Source organism: Odocoileus virginianus, chromosome 14, assembly GCF_023699985.2.
Source record: "Odocoileus virginianus isolate 20LAN1187 ecotype Illinois chromosome 14, Ovbor_1.2, whole genome shotgun sequence".
Classification (NCBI taxonomy): domain Eukaryota; kingdom Metazoa; phylum Chordata; class Mammalia; order Artiodactyla; family Cervidae; genus Odocoileus; species Odocoileus virginianus.
Window position 1 is genome coordinate 32,090,726 of NC_069687.1, and position 12,663 is coordinate 32,103,388.

General features: G+C 37.9%; 1 protein-coding gene across 3 annotated transcripts in view; it reads left to right on the plus strand.

The window, feature by feature from the left end:
• Window positions 1-968: 968 nt before the first annotated feature.
• NIPBL (NIPBL cohesin loading factor) overlaps window positions 969-12,663 on the plus strand; it is a 195,787-nt gene continuing 184,092 nt past the window's right edge. For 2 of the 3 annotated variants that reach the window (XM_020901635.2, XM_020901637.2), the window contains exon 1: window positions 969-1,319. The gene's annotated coding sequence lies outside the window, so the exon portion shown is untranslated. The remainder of the gene's footprint in view (window positions 1,320-12,663) is intronic. The other variant, XM_070476591.1, reaches the window with a different exon arrangement.

Genomic DNA, 12,663 nt, shown 5'->3' on the forward strand with positions numbered 1-12,663 from the left:
GTCTGAAATCGGCGGGCCGCTGGCCCGCAGTCCGCCGGCTCTCCCCGCGCGCTCGGCTCCACCCACACCTAGAATGGGGCGCGCTCCAGGCCCACCGCGGGCCGGCTCCTCGCTCGAACAGCGTCGCCTACAGGCCTTTATCCCGACTGCTAGGCAAGAGCCAAAACCACCGCCAACAAAAAGCGAGCCCAGAAAAGACCACATATTTCCAGAAATAAATGCATTACAAACACGATTCCAATTCAATCCAGCTGAGAATCTTCGCCTTCTCCAAGGGTTGAGTCCTTACTCCGCAGAAATAATGTAGAGACGGGCGTAAAGTCCGGCCTCTCAAAAAGAGAGCAGAGTGTACAATACGATGCATCCATCCACCCGGCTGCAGGGACACCATTTAAAAAATGCTCGGTCGCCGTCGGATCGCGGGCGTCCTCTACGTGGCCGCCCCGAGCTCGGCTCCCGAGAGCTAATGACGAGCAGCTGGGGCGGCGTGCGTGGCCTGCGAGCCGATCCGGGCCTGAGCGCCCCCCACGCACACGACCACCACCGAGGCTCGGGCCCCGCTCCGGTCGGCCTCCAGGAAAATAAAGACCGAGAAGACCCGGCCCGCCCGTGCCAAAGCGAAAACGCCGCTCCGCAGGATCGACACTAAAAGGCAGTGTCCACAGCCGCCCTGACGAGAAGGGCGCGGAGGAGAGGCCCCCGCCGCCTCGCTGCCGGCCGCCTCCGGGCCCCGGCTGCGGTGCCGAGCTGAGCGGCGCGGGTCGTGCAGTGCTGCGCGGCCGAAGACGCGAGCCCAAGTGGCGGCGGCGGCGCGGCGGTGGCGGAAGTGGAGTGGGGAAGAGGGGGTGGTTGTTAGTGTTTGGCGCCGGCGGAGGGAGTCATTCCTGCAGCTGCACTTCCGGTCGGCATTTTGTTCTGAGAGGGAGAGACGGAACGAGAGAGAGACACACACAGGGCTCCTTCCCCCCCCGCCCTCCCCCCCCTCCCTCCGTCGGTACCGACTCACCCGACACCACCAAGCCGCAGGGAGGGACGCCCCCGCCGACTGGAGGATTGGTTCCCGGGCCGGCGGCGATGCCCCCCCGGTAGCTCGGGCCCCTGGTCGGGTGTTTGTGAGTGTTTCTATGTGGGAGAAGGAGGAGGAGGAGGAAGAAGAAGCAGCGATTTGTCTTCTCGGCTGGTCTCCCCCCGGCTCTACATGTTCCCCGCACTGAGGAGACGGAAGAGGAGCCGTAGCCACCCCCCCTCCCGGCCCGGATTATAGTCTCTCGCCACAGCGGCCTCGGCCTCCCCTTGGATTCAGACGCCGATTCGCCCAGGTAAATTCCTGCTCTTTATTTCGGCGGCGGCGGCGGCGGCGGCGCCAGGTCCTCAGCGTCTCTCCTCCTCGCTCCCCTCCCCGCCGTTTCCTTAGCGGCCCCAGGTCTCCTCCACGGGCGAGTCTAGAGTTCGCTCCTCTCTGGTGGCAGCCGCCCTGGGTGGCGGTGGTTTTGTACCCTCTCCCGGCCGGCTCCGGTGGCGGGGACTGGGCTCCTGCCGGGCGGCCGGGGAGGCGTAGGCCCGGCGGAGAGTGCAGGCCGCGGGCCAGCGGAATCTACTTGAGCTCGGGGATTAGGAGAGCTCCGGGCTGAGCGGAGCTACTGCTGGTCGGTGACAGGCCTCGCCCGGGAGAAGAGCTGTAGCTAGTGAGGAGGCGGAAACAATACAACTAACAGCAAATGTGCCCTGACCGTCCCCATATTTACAACTTTCCTGGTCCGGGAGTGGGGAACGTCCCAGTGAAACAAACAACCCCCCTTCTTCCCCCTGTGACCCCATGAAGGGAGGAAGTAGTTTCAGTTAGTGAGACAAATGTAAATACTCAGACACGGATCCAGTGGTAATTCTTTTCCTGTGTAAAACTTGTTTGGACGTTGGAAAGTTAATAAAGACTCATTTTCTTTTTAAGGAGAATTAAATCGTCCACATGAATATTTAATACAGAATACCATAGTGTAGTAGACACTGCATATGGACCCCCCCCACCCACGCAAAGCGCTTTTATGTTGTTGTTTGACAGTGTGTTGCACATGGACTTTTTATTCAGAGACAAGTATAAAGTACTTGACAGGTTTGCCCTGCTACTTTATATTTGTGTGCGTTATATAAGGACAGTTTTAAATGATTGTACGTGAAACACTCAGGTACTTCCTGATCTAAACCTGTAGAAGCTTAGAAAGGTTTTTAAATGTTCTAAGAATTGCGGTGAGATACAAGTACATCCAATTTTCTTTAAAAGGATAGAAATGAAGTTATGCTTAAAATCCCTGGGAGGTTAAAAAAAAATGTGGAAGGTGCCATCCTTTCATGTCAGGGCAGATCTTCTTGAGGTCCCAGGATTGTCATTGGCTGTTTGTGCCCATGATGTTTGACTGTGTAATGAGAGAGGTGTCATTTTAATAGGTCAAATGTATCTGTAAATGCTGGAGAAAAATATCAATTTTATCTTAAATTCTAGCTCACAAGTAAGTTAAGTGCTTGGAGCTTGTTTATGGAGGCGTTGGTAATGTAGGTTGGTATAAGGGAAAAACCAATTTAAAAGTCCTCAGCCATACAAGTTACAGAGAAAAATAATTGTTCCTGGGTTGGACTGTTTTGATACTTTGTCTCATATTCATTGAAGGAAAACTTTCATTGGTTAAAATGAAGCAACAGTGATCAACAAAGTCCCTTGTTTTATTAGTAAGTGTTAGGTTAATTCAAATTTTTTGCATCTCATTAAATTATTATGTCATCGTAGAATAAGTAACTTTTCTGAAGGTGATTTTTGAGTTTAGCCTTTTGCTTAAAGTAAATGGTTCCACATTTCTTGCAAACGTATGGATAAATGTTAGAAAGAGTGAAGTTAATATAGCTGTCACGTACTAGGCATGTTTTTAATGCTATAAATCCGTGTAGTAGTCAGTAGCGTGTCCGTGATTTGTATTGGTCAGGGAGCAGTTTGAATTTTAAAAAGCCTGAAGCTCCTGCTGAGCCCCAATCCCGGCCTCCCTCCCTCCCACTAATCTCCCATTCCTGTCTTTGTGCTGCCTGCTCCTGTTAGACACTGTTTGCTACAGGGCCTCAGGCCTACACTGGGTGGGGGGCACGCGAATTGGGACTGGGAAAGGGTTTGGGGGGTAGAGGAGAATACAGAAGATAGAAACAGTTCATTTCTTAAGCGGAGGATTTGGAGGGGGGGGGCGGTGTAAGGGCTTCAATATTAATGTTGGAAAAGGCCCTGATAAGAACCTGTGATTGTCTTTATAACTTTATTTAAATAAAATACTGAGATGTATGTCTAGGGATGAACATCCTTCTATTAAAGGTAATGGAAAGTGGAGTTCTGCTTGCTTAGTTTTCATCAATAGGAAAAACTTATCTTTAGCGTTTTATAGGTATAAAGGGAGCTTTCTTACACATGTTTGAATCAGTATGTCATATATCTATGTGATGGATTTTTTTGTTGTGACTTTGGCATTATAGTGAATTAGTTCTTATTAGATCTTATTTTCCTACTTCTACATATGTGGTACTCCGTAAGTAATACAGGTTGTATGATACCTTTCATTCAGATAGCATAAATACTTCATTAAAGTAGGTTGAAAATATTTTGTTTGGGCCAAACCAGTTAAATAGGTTATTTTTAAAGGAGAAGATATTGCGAAACTTCAGTAAAACCTAAACTTGAACTTTACATTCTTGATAACTTAGTTGGAAAGAATAATTTGTTTCCCCAGAGATTATGAACAGCCTGCTGTACTCCCCTGTATTGGTTGGAATACTCACCAGTGGTAATCTTGTATTTCTTTTTCAATTCAGTGGAAGGAAACAGCTCTAAGTATTACACAGATCTTACAGTGCTAGTTATATTATTTGGATAAATATTTTGTAATATACCTAGAGGAAATTTCAGCAGTATGGTTTATTGTTTCTTTTGAGTCTGCAAAGTTACTAGTAACTTAAAATAATTACTTGAAAATAGTTTTGAAGTATATCATGAAAGTCTAGTAAATCAAATTAAAGTTGAATAGTAAATAACTATTTCTAGTGTTTTGAGATGAGTATATCGGATGCTTCCTTTTGAAAGTCATTCAACAAATTTGTTTACTGTAGTTGTTCAAAAGCTTTTGGAACCTGTGCTAGGGATCATTATTATACCGTCCACCTTTGAGAAGAAAAGACTTGTATTTGAAGAAATTTCAAATTCTCTTTGGGGATGAAAAGAGAGTTTTCAGTATGGTGGTAAACTTAGTTTTGGTTTTCGGCATAATGATCATTATTGAATCTCAAAAATAATATAAGCAAAGCTGTACCAATTCAGATGTGAAGTTTTTGGAGTCAGGCTACCCAACTTAAACATGTATTTTCTAAGGCTTCCTTAACTTACTTAATTTTTTGGTGACCAGTTCACCATCAAACTGCTGCCTAAACATTTGAACACATCTGTGTTATATTTTGGTATGCTCTATGGTAGTATTTTTACTCTCCCAAAATAAGATGTAAACATTAATAATAAAAAGTAAATAAAAACTAAAGAGTTTTTTTACACACTTTCATTTAAATTTCCCTGCTCCGTTGCTTATTAGGAAAAGCATACTTTGTAAATAATTCTGAAATTTTTAAGATGATGTAAGATTTCAGTTTATATAAAGTGATTGAGAAAACTAAGTTAAATAAAATTTCATACATGTGTAACTTCAGTTCTGTTTATCATGTTTATTTGTTATAAAATGAATAGGAAATTACTGACTAGGAACTAGTAACTGAGTGGTTAGTTGACATGTTTATTTTAATATCCTGAGATACTAAGTTGGCTTTAGTGGTAATGTATAGTCTTATATTAGCTTTTAAAAATCATTTTAGAATATACTTTTTGAAGGAAGTTCTTTTTCTATTTTTAGCAGTTGTCAGTAATTATTCTTTGTATTTTTAAATTGGTTCTTTTTCAAGGTGACCTGAGTTCATTCATAAATATTCTCATTCCCCTGCAAGATGAATGACCAGTGTGATTTCCACTTTTTGATGAAAAAACTCAGAGGCCAAGTGATTTGTGTAGATTCACTTAGTGACTCAATGGGAGACTAGGGTATTCTCTGACTCTTAATAGTTTCTTATTAGATTATGTTGTTTTTAAGTTACGTGTGAGCTTTGGTCATGAAGCTAGGTATTGTTCAGTGCTGACACTGATACCATCTGTGATTTTTCTTTTTCTTTTTCCCAATTATCTGTGTCCAAGGTGCTTTTCTCATCTCCATGGAGAGATACGGTACCTGTATTTTGGTTGTATTTTCCTGGTATGAAAATAGTACTTTTATGTTAGATATCTTCACTTTGTGTAATATACGTTTGCTGTTTGAGTGGTTGAGTTTATTTACATATGTCTCTCTTCTGGAGTGTAAGTGAATTGACTATATTTGTAGTAAATAATGACTCCTTAAAGTTCTATTTTTATTCAATTTTTTAATGACTATAGTGGAATATTAGCGTTTCTAGTTGATTTAAAAGCAATTTTAAGCGTCAAATCTGGAGTCAATTTTAATGAATTGAGTTTTGTCAGATTGCATTATGTTTTAAGGCAGATTCCTTTCTATTCCCAAAGTGATTTACTAGAAGAGATCATTTGTTGATACAGGATTGCCCATTGGATAAGATTTTGAGGGCTTATTATTTGCCAGGAATTGTGTTACAGATGGGTGACCCCACTCTAATTCTTCTAACGAGCTCATGAAATAGAAACAGTTATCACCCATAATTTACAGATGAAGAAACCGAGGCTAGAAATGTCAGAAAATTGTCTGTTGTCTTATAATTGCTCTAATTGGTCTAATTTATATTGTTTCTTAAGGATTTAGGATTCCACATTTCTACTTTTAGTGAATTCTTAATATTATCCTTTAGTTCCTCAGTTGATTCAATACTTAAGGGTCATGTAGTCAAGGAAATTATGTGCTGTAGGCAAAGAACTAAAATAAAATTCGGCCTGTATGTGCTATATACATTAATAGTAATTTCAATAATTTTGAAATCAGCAAATCTTTACTGCCTTATATTTTCATTTTGAGTTTGTTAATAAGTCTGATGAGTTTTTTACTTAAGTTTTTTATATTGAATTGAAATTGTCAAAGCATCTTTTTAGAAAGAAAATTGAACTGTAGAGTGCGATTATTAATAGAAATATATATGATCAATTGTATCACAGTATATGAATCTATAAATAAGTATGACTCGTACTTTTAAAAAATTCCAGTATTTGTGTAGCCAAAGCGTGTGGATCCTTTTGAAGTTCTCAGCTTGGGAAGTTGTGCACTTACTCCAGAGCTGTTGTCATTATATAAAGTTTTAGGAGGATTACTTTAGTAAATACCTTTATAGACTTTGAAGTAATCTTTTTCTCATCATTAATGGCAAATATTTATCTTCAGGGATGAATTTGAGTTTTAGAGATAGTAAAAAAAAGTAGTTTAGAACTTCATTTAGGAAAACTAAGATTTAAGATCTTTTTTTGCTTCAGGCACTGTGTTAGTGCCTTACATTTGTCATATGTAATATTATTGAATGAATCCCATGTGCCAAAAACTGTGCCAGGCACTTTATATGGATTTTCTCAATTCTTTAAGGTATAGTATGAGTTTGGTTATATTTAGTACCCTAAGATATTTGAGAAAACTGAGGTACAGAATGATTGACTGAGGTCACACAGCTAACAAGTGGCAGAAAGTGGAGAAAGGACTCTGGAGTTGATGCTTTACCCGTTATTCTTAACCACCACACTGTTTATCATGATTTGAACCTCCCAACTATCCAGTGAGATTAGTGATAATGTTCTCCTCTTACGAACAAGGAAGTTGAAACTCACATGTTTAATAATTTGTCCAAGGTGGCCAATACAACAGGTATTAAAGATAGGATCCCACTCAGATGTGTCTTGATTCTAAAACATCTATTCATTCCATTCTACCATGCTGCCTCTTCAAGATTTATAATACTTCTTTTTGTCTGTTATTTCTTGATAAAAAAGGTAGGCTTGGTTATAAAGTGGTGAAACTTGTTTTTCTAGTGTAGCTTATAAAGAGATCTGAAGATAATTAGAAAAGAGGAATTCTAAAATTTTTTGTTCAGTTATAGCTGATTCATTACTTAATACAGTTTTTAAAACATACCATATAAAATATGCAAGATGTTTCCATGTACAAATATGCATTTAAATAGAATACTGATGTTTAAATATAATGCATGCTATACTTTTTGAAAATGTGGGAAAGCCACATTTATTTTTCATGGAAAAGCCACAATATTTATTTTCACAGTATTGTTGTGATTCTTGAATTCTTATCAAAATGTTAAGCATTAAAAGTGTTCTCAAGAATACATTAAATTTTTAACATAATTGATATAGGGGTTTTTTTTTGCCATCTTACATATGCATAGCATATCATTTAACATAATACACCAAACTCTTAAAATTAAAGGAAAAACTTTTTTCAGAATGTAAAAACATGAAATTAGTAACATTAATTTATTTGTTGAAGTACTTTAGTATACTTTTACTTCTCCTGAGAAATTCAGAAGCGTTGACGTAATTTTGAAATGCTGGATTCCTTTTTGTTAGAATGAGCTTATTTGGGTCATCTGTACTTCTCAGTTCTTTAGTCTTGTGCCAGTGAAATGCATATGTACTTTATGAGTACTATTTTTTTAAAATAGTCACTGGTTCTAGATACCTCAAAAACTAGCAGTGCTTGAAACACTAATCGAATTATTAAAACTCAAACTAGAGTTTACTCTAAAAATACCAATTTTATGATGATGTATTTAATTTTTTAATTAACTAACATGTCCTTGAAATGACTCCTAGTAAAGAAATACATCACTGAGTTTTCTCAGCACTGCTGTTTGGCAACTCTTTCAAGATTTTCTTTTTCTCTTTTTTTGTTTTGCTTAGTTTCCCCTATGTTTGTTATGTTCCCCTATATTTTTTAATTGAAGTATAGTTGATTTACAGTATTATGTTAATTTTATGTATATAGCATATTGATTTTCAGTATTTTTGCAGATTATATTCCATTGTGGGTTATTACAAGATCTAATTCCTGGGTATAATTCCCTGTGCTATCTCATATACCTTGTTGCTTATCTGTTTTAACCCTTTCAGGAATTTAAAATCTACTTTTAGTTTTCTATGTGTGATAGGATTGTGGGTTGCCAGTTTCTGTCTAAAGAAATTGATGATCTGAATGTAGTCTGTATATAATTTAGTTTTTCTTTGGTAATGATCAAATTGAAATTTTACATGGGTATATAATGGGCCGAACTCCCATTAAAAAAAATTCTTAAAAAAAAGAATTGATGCACATACCATGATGTTTTTTCCTAGGGTTCTGCCTGTGTCTTAGAAAATTCTTAAGGTGGAAAGTTGAAATGCAATGGCCTAAATTGCTACTTTTAACATTTTTTTCCCTTTGAAAAAGGGATTACAAATCCAATATTTATGCCATAACCTACTTGAGGTTACTTCAGGTTACCCTGTAAGACATATATGACATATACTTCTTATTTAACTCTGTTAATAGTCTCTTTCCCTCTTCTTGTGTATCTCTTCCTCTTTCTGTCAGTGTCTATTTAATCTGTGTCTCCTTCCTAAGCAAATTTTTACACAGCGTGGTGAATATAGTTGGTATTGTTAATGTTTATGAAACCTAGAGCAGTTTAAAAAGCCTCAGATTCTGAGATCTTCATTAAGTTCAGAATATTACTGGTGAAAAAGCGTTTTGATACTAACTGGAAAATGTATATTTGTGTTAGCATTCTTACTTCATTCTGGAGATATGGTACTTCTCAAAACATCAGCTCAATGACCAGAAATTTTTTTTAAGGAGAAAGCAGACTTTTTTGTGAAAGTTTCCTTGGTCATTTAATTTAATAGCATTTGTCACTTTATTACTTACATCTCTTGATAAAATAATTTGTTCCTATGTCTTCAGTCATACTAAACCATCAGCTCTATGCAAGCAAGGAGACTTATTATTTCCATCTTTATGTTTGTAACACCATCACAGTGCTTGTCCTGTGTTGTAGGTATTCATTACATTTTTGTTGAACCGATTAATTAGAATTAAACTGTATGATAGTGTTTACATACATCCCAATCAATCCATATGAAATATATATAAAGGAAAACCTAAAAGTTCTTTTTTTGGCTGTTAGGATTGTAAAACATAGGAAAGGGCTTTTGTTTTGCTCCCCTGGGTAGCAGAATTGAAAGTAAGATAACTGCGATTTATTGTTAAGAGGGAAAGTATCTAAATACCTTGTTTCAAGCAAGATTGATTTATTGTAGTTTTTATTTTCTTTGCTAATTTAAATAGTATATCTAATAGCAATTTAGATAAGTCAACTGTGATTAGAACAGAGCATTAAAAATGCAATTTAAATGAAATAGTGATATGGTGACTGAATTTTTTTTAAGTAAGACTTGTTCAGTTGCCAAGTTATGTCCGACTCTTTCCGACCTCATGTAGCACTCCAGGCTCCTCTGCCTTCCACTATCTCCTGGAATTTGCTCAAATTCATGTCCATTGAGTCGGTGATGCTATCTAACCATCTCATCCTCTGTCTCAGTTAGGCTTATTCAGGTATAATTTACACAATAAAATTTACTATTGCTGCTGTACAGTTTGAGTTTTGAGAAACATTATCTTGCAGCTACTACCTTTAGTAGAGACATAATATTTTCATCACCTCTACCAGTTCCCTTATATCCTTTTGTGATCAATATCACCCCTACTCTAATTCCTGGCAGCCAGATATAAATTCCTGTTCCTATAGTTATGTATTCTTAGACTGTCACATAAGCGGAATCATACATATGTAGCCTTCTGTGTCTGGTTTCTTTCTCTTAGTATAAAGCTTTTGAGATCCATCCACGTTGTTGCATGTATTAATAGTTTGTTGGTATCGGAGTTTTGAAATTGAATTTAATATACTCTACAACTTTGGTGCTACCTTGTTGAAAAATACTTTGAACAGTTTTAGATATTTGTCTCAGATCTTGCAGCTGCTTTGTTATTGGATACAATCTTACTTTCCCATATTTACCCCCAGATGGTATAGAGTCTGCCTGCAGTGCAGGAGACCTAGGTTCAATCCGTGGGTCAGGAAGATCTCCCAGAGAAGTAAATAGCTACCTACTCCAGTATTCTTGCCTGGAGAATTCCATGGACACAGGAACCTGGCAGGCTTCAGTTCATGGGGTCACGGACACAACTGAGCGACGAACACTTTCACATTTCCACCCCTCAACACCAGAGATGCTGCGATTTACATTACTGTTGAGTGGCATTTATTTATACGAGTTAATTCTGTTAGGTTAGATGCTTTGCCAAGTAGGTAAAATAGACATTGGCCTCTTTTTCATCACACTTAAAATAGCTAACTTCATGTATTTTGAACATACAGCACATAGCAACTGAAACAGTGGTGAGTTTACAACCAGAAATTGAGTTTACATTTTGTTGGTTTCATGTTTGTTGTTTAAACTAAAAATAGAGCATAGGTTATAGTGAAGAACCAGTCATTGCTTCTCTTGTAATGCTTAAAGTAGTGCTATTTACTGGAAGTTGGAGCAGATAATGAGAAAGAAGTGTTACTTTATTTGACCACCTGTTTTGTTCCCCCTCACTCCTCACTTTTTGAAACAGCGTTGTCTCTTGGGTTCAGGGATATCATTCTCTAATACGTAGATCTTTTTGCTAACACTTCCATCTCTGCCCACTCCTTAAATATTGGTGTCCCAAGGTGGTTTTCAGCCTTCATTCTATTCTCTCTTCCTATTGATTTAATCTATTTAACTTTTTTATATGCTTATAACTTACAAATCTATCTGTAGAATAGAATTCTCTTCTGAGACAGATCCAGCTGCCTTACTAGGCACCTCCTGATGTCCCATACATACTGTAAATTCAGAAGTAGTATAGAAATCTGAACTCATTTGTCAGTTCTTCCCTACCCTTACTCCCTCCAACTCAAAAAGAAAAACTATTCTTAGAACTATGTGAAGTAGGTTAATGTTCCCATCATTAACTCAAGTTGCCTAAACTAGAAACTTGGTGATAATACTTGATCCTTCTTCTTTAGTGTATCTCCAAATGAGTTGTTTACCATGTTCTGACATTCATAACACCTCCCTGAGTATCTCTTAAATCCATACCTCGTTTACTGTTTGATTCTGAGAGTGGGCAGGTGCATACAGCTAGTTGGGTTGAAATAACATAGCATTTTAAGAAAGATTTAGAGGTAATTGCAGAATATGTATTTAGTGTTAGGATACTTTTTGCTCATATGTTTGGGCTTTGATCTTTAAACTTAAGGTATCATTTTCAGTAACATTCATGTTTTATAGCTTAGATGTGAATGTCTTCTGTACCCATTCCCATATCTAAAATCCAGGACCTCTTTAGAGCCCAGTGTATCAAGTAGAACAGTTTGAACTCAGTGTTTTTCTTACTTTCAGAGCACTGTATTTCATAGATTTGTACATTCATTTAAATACTGTGTGTGTATGTGTTCAAGAGCAGAGTCTGAATTGAAAATGAGAATGTAGGAGCAAAGGAAGGCTTTTTAATTGACTTTCCTATTACTGTGAAAACAAGTTTACTTGAATAGCATTTTCACTTTTATTGCAGATAACAAAACTAAAGGAGTAAAAGCAGTGGGGATATGGTACCATTCAGTTGCTAGGCATGCAAACATTTTTAATGGCAAGAGTCATATATTGTAGCTGTATTATTTGTTTCTGAGTTTGGAAGTTGTTGCTTATGGTTTTGTATAAGTTTACAATGTTTCTTCATATAATAAAGTTATCTCATTCCCCAGTTAGAACAGAAGGAGGGTCTGCTTAGAGTTACTGATTTAAATAACCCTGAGTATCTCTTGTGAAGGGTATCTTAAAATGTGATGCTATCTTGAAAAATGAAGGAAACATTTTTTTCACTGTATCTAGAATTTCTAACTAAAGAAATAATAGGTGCTGTATTTTGCTCTAGTGCTAATTGCCATGTTCTTGAGAAAATAGGATCAATACAAAGGCTGTTTACAAAAACTGACCAAAAACTTTGCCTGGGTATTGAGTTTGTGGTGGCTTGCACATAGTAAGCATTCAGCAAACAGCAAAATACATGAATTTGAATTGTGTTTCAGTTTTTGAGATAAAAGACTGATTGAGTGACAGATGATAGATGGCGCTTGCTAAATGTTAAATTAGATAGAAGGAAGAGAACACTAGATAGGACATGCTTTAAAGCAAAGAATTGTGTGATTTAACTACTTGGTAATTGGACAGTTAGGTTTGTTTGGCTGGAAAAGAGGAAGATTTATGTACAGAAGTGTTTTTGAGTTCTTTCTATTTTGTTCCCACAACAGTTTTGCTTCTGATTTCAAGTATTAGTTTAGACTTCATTCTCAGTGGTAAGGGACAATTTAATAGGCTCAGGGCTAACATGACCTGCATAATCCAGATATGCATATTAGGACTTGGGAGGTGTTGGTGGGATAGGGAGAGAGGTATTACAGTTCTTCAATCATTTCCAATTATTCATGGTTTTTAGCTTATTTCAAAGTGCCATTGTATGTCTTCACTATTGAGAT